This window comes from Penaeus chinensis, chromosome 20, assembly GCF_019202785.1.
Source record: "Penaeus chinensis breed Huanghai No. 1 chromosome 20, ASM1920278v2, whole genome shotgun sequence".
Classification (NCBI taxonomy): domain Eukaryota; kingdom Metazoa; phylum Arthropoda; class Malacostraca; order Decapoda; family Penaeidae; genus Penaeus; species Penaeus chinensis.
The window spans coordinates 11,333,013-11,340,512 of NC_061838.1; the positions used below are offsets into that span (position 1 = coordinate 11,333,013).

The 7,500-nt window shown below is 53.2% G+C and overlaps 1 protein-coding gene across 1 annotated transcript in view; it reads left to right on the plus strand.

Annotated features, from left to right (window-relative positions):
• Positions 1–7,500, plus strand: part of LOC125035896 (E3 ubiquitin-protein ligase TRIM9-like) — a 243,288-nt gene that overhangs the window by 199,243 nt on the left and 36,545 nt on the right. The gene's annotated exons all lie outside the window — the stretch shown is intronic.

Sequence of the window (7,500 nt, forward strand, 5' to 3'; positions counted from 1 at the left end):
GATGGCACTGGTGCTTTGGCCGCAGAACACGTGTTGTTTGTGGTGTTCCTGTGTTCTAATTGTGTTCTCGTCGTTTTTTTTTTTCATGTTTTGTTCCTGTTCTTCTCCTGCTCGATTCGTGTTCTGCTTGTGGTCTAGGCGTGTTCTAGGCGTGTTTGTTTGTGTTCCTGTGTTCTGTTCGTATTTAGCTCGTGTTGTCGTCGTGGTCTGGGCGTGTTCTACTCGTGTTCCGTTACCTGAACTGGGATTGGTGTGAATGTCGGTGGATTGAGGTTTCTTGAGTGGAAAGGAGGGAGGAAGGGGAGAGGTGGAGGTTTGGGAAACTGGTGGATTTGTGTCGAGGGATTACATTCTCTCTCTCTTCTCTTCTCTTCTCTTCTCTTCTCTTCTCTTCTCTTCTCTAACGCTCTCTCTCTCTTCTCTAACGCTCTCTCTCTCCCTCCCCCCCTCTCTCTCTCACACTCTCTCTCACACCCTCTCTCCCTCTCCCTCCCCCTCCCTCCCTCCCTCTCCTTCCCGATTCTCTCACTGTATTCGTCGCTTTCTGTCTCCTTCTCTTCCCCTTTTCCATCCCCGGTACCTCTCCACGCCCACTTCCAAGTGAATGAGCTGCGAATGATGGGCGTAGTGAGTGAGTGAGTGATGAGAGGGTAGGGGAGGGAAGTAAGAGGGGTTGGGAGAGGATAGGAAGGGAGGGAAGAGGAGAGAGAAGGAAAGAAGAGTTGGGAGCAGAGAGGAGGGAAAAGAAGGGGAGAGGAGAGAAGGGGAAGGGGAGGGGGGGAGTAGAGGAGAGGAGAAGAGGAAAGAGGATTTGATTTGATTTGATTGTTTATTGATACAAAGTTATACATCAAAAGGAGTCATCACCATGTTAGCTGACCCCTCAAACAATCCCATTATGAGCTCGTACAGAGGGACAGAGGGGGAGAGGCGGCAGAGTTAAAGAGGAGGGAGAGGCGGCAGAGGAGAATATGAGATAGAGGGGCAGAGGAAAAAAGGGGGGAGAGGCGGCAGAGGAGAAGAGGAGGACAAGAAGGGAGAGAGGGTAGAGGAAGTTAAGAGAGAGGGGTGGAGGAGAATAAGGGATAGAGGGACAGAGGCAAAGAAGGGAGAAAGGCGACAGAGAAGGGGGGGCAGGGGAAAATAAGGGAGAGAGGGGTAAAGGAGAAGAGAAGACAGGAAAATAAGGGAGAGCGGAGTAGAGGAAAATAAGGGAGAAAGGGAAAATGAAAATGAGGGGGCTAGGTAGAGGAAAATAAGGGAGATATGCGGAAGAGGGGAGAGAGGGCGTAGAGGGAGTAGACGAAAATAAAGGAGAGAGGGGGCAGGAGGGAAGACTGGACCGAACACTCGACACACTCGTTAGGACAATTAACCCCCGCACGACCAGGCCGCATTTAGTTATTGGTTTTACACGCAATGATTCCCTGTCGCCGCCGGCCCGCCAGTGTTTTCCGCGCCGGTCATTTGGTTGTTAAGCCGACAGGGAGATTTACGCTGCTACTGTTGTTGTTTTTTGGTGTGGATTGTGTTTTATTGTTTGGAGGTTCTTTTTTAATGACACTATAAAAATAGGGACACGCGGAAATAAGCTTTTTCATTCTCTCTCTCTCTCTCTCTCTTCTCTCTCTCTCTCTCTCTCTCTCTCTCTCTCTCTCTCTCTCTCTCTCTCTCTCTCTCTCTCTCTCTCTCTCTCTCTCTCTCTCTCTCTCTCTCTCCTCTTTCTTGTCTTTTCTTTTTTTTTCTCTTCCTCTCCTCTCTTCTCTTTTTTCTCTTCTTCCTCTCCTCTCTTCTCTTTTTTCTCTTCTTCCTCTTCTTTCTTCTTTTCTCTCCTCTCTCTTCTCTTCTTTTCTCTCCTCTCTCCTCATCTCTCTTCTCACCTCTCCTCTCCTCTCCTCTCCTCTCCTCTCTCTCTCCTCTCTCTCCTCTCTCTCCTCTCTCTCTCTCCTCTCTCTCCTCTCTCTCCTCTCTCTCTCTCCTCTCCTCTCTTTCTCCTCTCTCTCCTCTCTCTCCTCTCTCTCCTCTCTCTCCTCTCTCTCCTCTCTCTCCTCTCTCTCCTCTCTCTCACCTCTCTCTCTCACCTCTCTCTCTCACCTCTCTCTCTCACCTCTCTCTCTCACCTCTCTCTCTCTCTCTCTCCTCTCTCTCCTCTCTCTCACCTCTCTCTCTCACCTCTCTCTCTCACCTCTCTCTCTCACCTCTCTCTCTCACCTCTCTCTCTCTCTCTCTCTCTCTCTCTCTCTCTCTCTCTCTCTCTCTCTCTCTCTCTCTCTCTCTCTCTCTCTCTCTCTCTCTCTCTCTCTCTCTCTCTCTCTCTTTCCTCCTCTCTCTCCTCTCTCTCCTCTCTCTCCTCTCTCTCTCTCTCTCTCTCTCTCTCTCTCTCTCTCTCTCTCTCTCTCTCTCTCTCCTCTCTCTCTCTCTCTCTCTCTCTCTCTCTCTCTCTCTCTCTCTCTATCTCTATCTCTATCCCTCCCCTCCCCTTCCCTTCCCCCTTCCCTTCCCCTTCCCCCACCCCTTCCCTTTCCCCTTTCCCCTCTCCCCTCTCCCTTCTTCCCTCTCTTCCCTCTCCTCCCTCTCCTCCCTCTCCTCCCTCTCCTCCCTCTCTCCACCCACCCACCCACCCACTCACTCACTCCTCACTCACTCACTCACTCACTCACTCACTCACTCACTCACTCACTCACTCACTCACTCACTCACTCACTCTCTCACTTACTTACTTACTCACTCACTCACTCACTCACTCACTTCACTCACTTACTTACTCACTCACTCACTCACTCACTCACTCACTCACTCACTCTGCATCGCCCTCTAATTCCCCTTTTCCCCTCTTTCCTCTTCCGCACCCGCAGCCACCTCACGCCACCCCGCTTTTCAAAACATCAGCCGAAAAAAGGTTCTACAAGTTGTCAGTCGAGTCAGCTGGGTTGCTCGTACGTCACTCTCTCCGTCTCCCCTTCCTCGACGTTCACGGTCTTGGTGGAAAACGGATCGCCCTGACCGCAGATAGTGGGTGGGGGGAGGGGAGGGGAGGGAGGGGGGAAGGAATGGGTGAGGGGTTTGAGGAAGAGGAGAGGGGGGTGGGTGGGTGAGGAGGAGGAGGAGGGAAGGGACTTTGGGGGTGGGGGAGGGTAAGGGGATGGGAGGGTAGAGGGAATGGGTTTAAGCAAGGGGAAAGGAAGGGATGGGACAGGGTACGAGAGAGAGAGAGTGAGGAGAAGAGGAGGGGGCAAGGGGGGGGAAATGGGGGATGGAGGGAAATGGAATGGGTGAGGGGGAGTGAGAAAATGGTGGGGGAGGGAATTAGGGGGGGAGAGAACTGGGGGTAGGGTTTTTAAGTGGGAGACAAGGGGAATGTGTTAGGTTTGGGCGACAGAGTCGAGGGAGCGAGTGAGATAGGAGGAAAAACGAAGAGTGAAAAGTATTGGGAAAGAGAGAGTAGGAGGGGAAACGAAAGTAAGTGGGAGGGAGATGGCTGGGAACTTTATCTCTATCGCCTTCTTTAATTGCTTCTCCATCGGCGAAACACGAGTGCGCTTCCCCGGGGTGGTCGTATGCGGATCCGTGCTATGACCAAGCTAAGAGCTCGTCTTCGCCATCTTGGCTTTTCAAACGCCGTTAATGGCGAGTTTTTTCTCGATGTTTTCCCTCTTACGCCTCCACGTAACTGCAGCCTATCTTCCATCGACACAGGAGTTCATCTCGCTTGTACAAACAGTCGTCCGTGTGTGATTTTGCTTCGAAAGCCCCCTCCACGCCCACGCGCGCCCCCATCCCACACGCCTGCGCTGCCGGAAGTGCTCGTTTAAATAGCGTTGAGAATCGCAGTCCTCTTTGCATGCCTCGTGTGTCGCACTCAGGCAAGGGAAGGAGAAGGAGAAGGAGATGGAGAGGAAGAGGAAGGGAGGAAGGAGGATAGAGGAAGAGGTTGGCAGGGGATGGGGTAAGGGAGAGGAACTGGAGGGGAAAGGGGGGAGAGTGAAGGGGGAGGGAAGCGGAAGCAGAAGGACAAGGATGGGAGGAAGTGAAGAGCAGGTATCGGCGGGAGAGGCTGAGAGGGAAGAGGAGAGCGCGGCAGGCACGAGTCACGTGTCACGCCACAACTCCTGGCTCTAGTTCCGCGGCACTGTGCCACGCTGACCTGCTGCTTGGAAAGGCGCTGCTGGCACGCTGTGGAAAGTTCACAGTGCCTTTCTGCCATTTCTCTATCTAGAGAAATGGCTATTTTTTTTCTATATTTTAAAGAAAGATGATGATGATGACAGTATTGATGATGATGGTAATGATTAGTAAAAGTAATGATGATTATGATAATGATTGAGAATAGTAATGATGATGACTAATAATAGTAATAAAAATAATAATAATAATAATAATAATAATAATAATAAATGGTAATAATAATAACAAATGATAATGACAATAATAAGAATGATGAAAATGATAATAATAGATAAAGGATAAAGGTGATGAGGAACCGACAATCTCCTGCGAGTCGCCCCAAGAGGAGTCCGGGCCCGGTGACCTCGCGCCGAACCGTCCGCGAGGCCCGCCAGCACGTAAGGAGGCGTCGTCTTGAATTCATTGGCGACGATCATGAATAATTCTCCTCGGGTGTGCATGACGACGAATACATACATGTCTTGTCAGGGATGTTTTCTCTCTCTCTCTCTCTCTCTCTCTCTCTCTCTCTCTCTCTCTCTCTCTCTCTCTCTCTCTCTCTCTCTCTCTCTCTCTCTCTCTCTCTCTCTCCGTGGGGTTGGGGTGTTGGGGGGAGGAGGGGCTTGGGGAAGGGAAAGGGACAGGGGAGATGGGGAGGGGGAGTAGGTAGGAGAGATAAGGAGGGGGGGGGGGGGTTTGGTTTGCGAAGTTCTAGCTTCGCCCGGGCCTTCTAGATATGGCCCGGCCTGTGTCAGCTTTTTTACGGCTGTCTCATTGAGTTGTCTGACACTCGGTGCTTACCGTGGCGGCGGGATTGCCAGCAAGCGCTCCTGCCGCCATGGTGTAAGCATTTCGCATAGCCTCTTTACCAGCACGGCGGCTGTTGTGGGCGGTCCATGTCTCAGGAATTGTGTATGGTTACAATTTTCTAGGTAGTGGACTAGTGTGGCGTTCGGCTCGCCGCAGTGCTTGCAGCACCATTCATCGCGTTCGATTGTTGGGATAATCTGCCATGCACAGTGGTAACCTAGGCGCATTCTGTGAAGAATGACTTCGGTACCTCTGTTGCTTACTTCAGAGAGTGCCAGTGGTTCAGAGCCTGTGGCGTCTGAGTACCAGCTGGCCGAGGGGGAGGTTCTCGTTTCCTCTCTGTGGAGCTGCCGTAGGAAGGTACGACCGACCAAGGCACACTTCTCCATAAGTAATTTTCGGCTCGGTTTTATCGTCATGGGATTTGGGGGCATACCCCTGCCAGCGGCAGCTAGTCTGTCAGCAAGCTCGTTCCCTCTGATGCCGATGTGGCTTGGGACCCAATTGATGATAATTCTTCTACCCTGAGCAAGAATTCTCTGTGCCATTGTGAGAATCGTGGTCAGTAGGTAGATGTTGTCTGTGGGTGAGCTGTGCTTAAGGAGGGGGGGGAGGAAGGACGAGGATTATGGAATTTGTTGTTTACGTTATTTTTTTTTAGGGTGGAAAGGGGGGGGAGGGGGTGTTGACGTCATAATCTCCTTTCGACGAGTGGTTGATACTCTTTTTTTTGAGGTTGGTGAGTTGTGTGTGATTTTCTTCCTTTTCCTTTTCTTTGTTCAAGTTGTTTAGTTGGAAGGGTGATTGCGAGGAATTGGAGATTATAGATTGAGAGGGATTCAGTCTGTAGCGTGTGTGATCATCTGCGCGGCGGTTAAGTTTGTTGAGTGATGGATGAGGTGGCGGTCTCCCCTCTGCTTCGCTTCTTCTTCGTTTCTTCCTCCTTCCTCTTCCTTCTTTCCCTTTTAACACTCCTATCCCTCACATCCATCCCACCTCTCTCCTCTCCTCCACCTCTCTCCTCCCCTCCACCTCTCTCCTCTCCTCCACCTCTATCCTCTCCCCACCTCTCTCCTCTCCCCTACTCCAATCCTCTCCCCCACCTCTCTCCTCTCCTCCACATCTCTCCTCTCCTCCACCTCTCTCCTCTCCTCCACCTCTCTCCTCTCCTCCACCTCTATCCTCTCCTCCACCTCTATCCTCTCCTCCACCTCTATCCTCTCCTCCACCTCTATCCTCTCCTCCACCTCTCTCCTCTCCCCCACCTCTCTCCTCTCCCCACCTCTCTCCTCTCCCCCACCTCTCTCCTCTCCCCCACCTCTCTCCTCTCCCCCACCTCTCTCCTCTCCCCTACCTCTATCCTCTCCCCCACCTCTCTCCTCTCCCCCACCTCTCTCCTCTCCCTCCCCTTCTCGCCCCTCTACCACTTTTTCCTCTTCCCTCTCTCCTTTTTTTCTCCCTTCCTTTCCCTCAACTTCTTTTCTTCTCCCTCTTCCGCTCTCTCTCTCCTTCTTCACTTCTCTCTTTCTCTCTCCTTCTTTTCTTTTCCCTCTCCTCCTCTTCCTCTCTCTCTCTCTCTCTCTCTCTCTCTCTCTCTCTCTCTCTCTCTCTCTCTCTCTCTCTCTCTCTCTCTCTCTCTCTCTCTCTCTCTCTCTCTCTCCCCCCGTCTGCTCTCTCCCTCTCCCACTCCGACTCCCTTTCCCTCTCCTCCCCCCCCCCCCTTTCCTCCTGGGACACCTGTTGCCGCGCAGGTGTGTCGCTGTCCCGAGGCGCGCCGCGTCGTCCTCAGCGGAGCGACGGCGAGGAAGCAGCAATCGAGGCTCATCCCCGGACCTCCTGCGTCCTCTGCTCCTCAAGTGCATGCAGGAAGTCCCACTTAAGAGGAGGCGCAGGAAACGTCATTCAAGACTCTTTCTCTCGCCCTCTCTCTCCCTCCGTTCCCCGAGTCCCACCCCCTTCGTGTCCCCCTCGAGGATGCATTTGTTGTTGCTAGCAAGGCGCCCTCTCTCCCTCCATCCCCTTCCCCCTTCTTCCCCTTTCTCCATCATTCCCCCCTCCCCCTTCTTCCCCTCTCCCACTCTTTCCCCACCTTCCCCTCTCACCCCCCCCCTTCTCCTCTCACCCCCCCTTCTCCCGGTGTGGGCCACCGTGCTTGGGCTTGGAGGAGCGAGGGCGTGGGAAAGAGGAGAGCGCCCGTAGCCGGTGCCTTCTCATGGGCTGCTGCTGCTCTCTATCAGCGAGACGCGGTGAGTGAAGCGGGGAATCGGAAGGACGTGCGTGGCATTCGTATGCTCGTCAGTGTTAGTGTATCAACACAGCAATACTGCCAGTCACGATCGGCCATGAAGTGACGCTGTAAATACCCCTCATACTACACCCCCCCCCTCCCCCCGGCCACCCGATCGGTCGGCAACCAAGGCGAGGAGGTGCGAGGGGGACAGGTATGGCTCCTGTCCGGTCCCGTGTCCCCCCGAGGTGCGCCCGGGCCTCGGCGTGTGACAGCTGCCCCTGGCTAATGCTAATGGA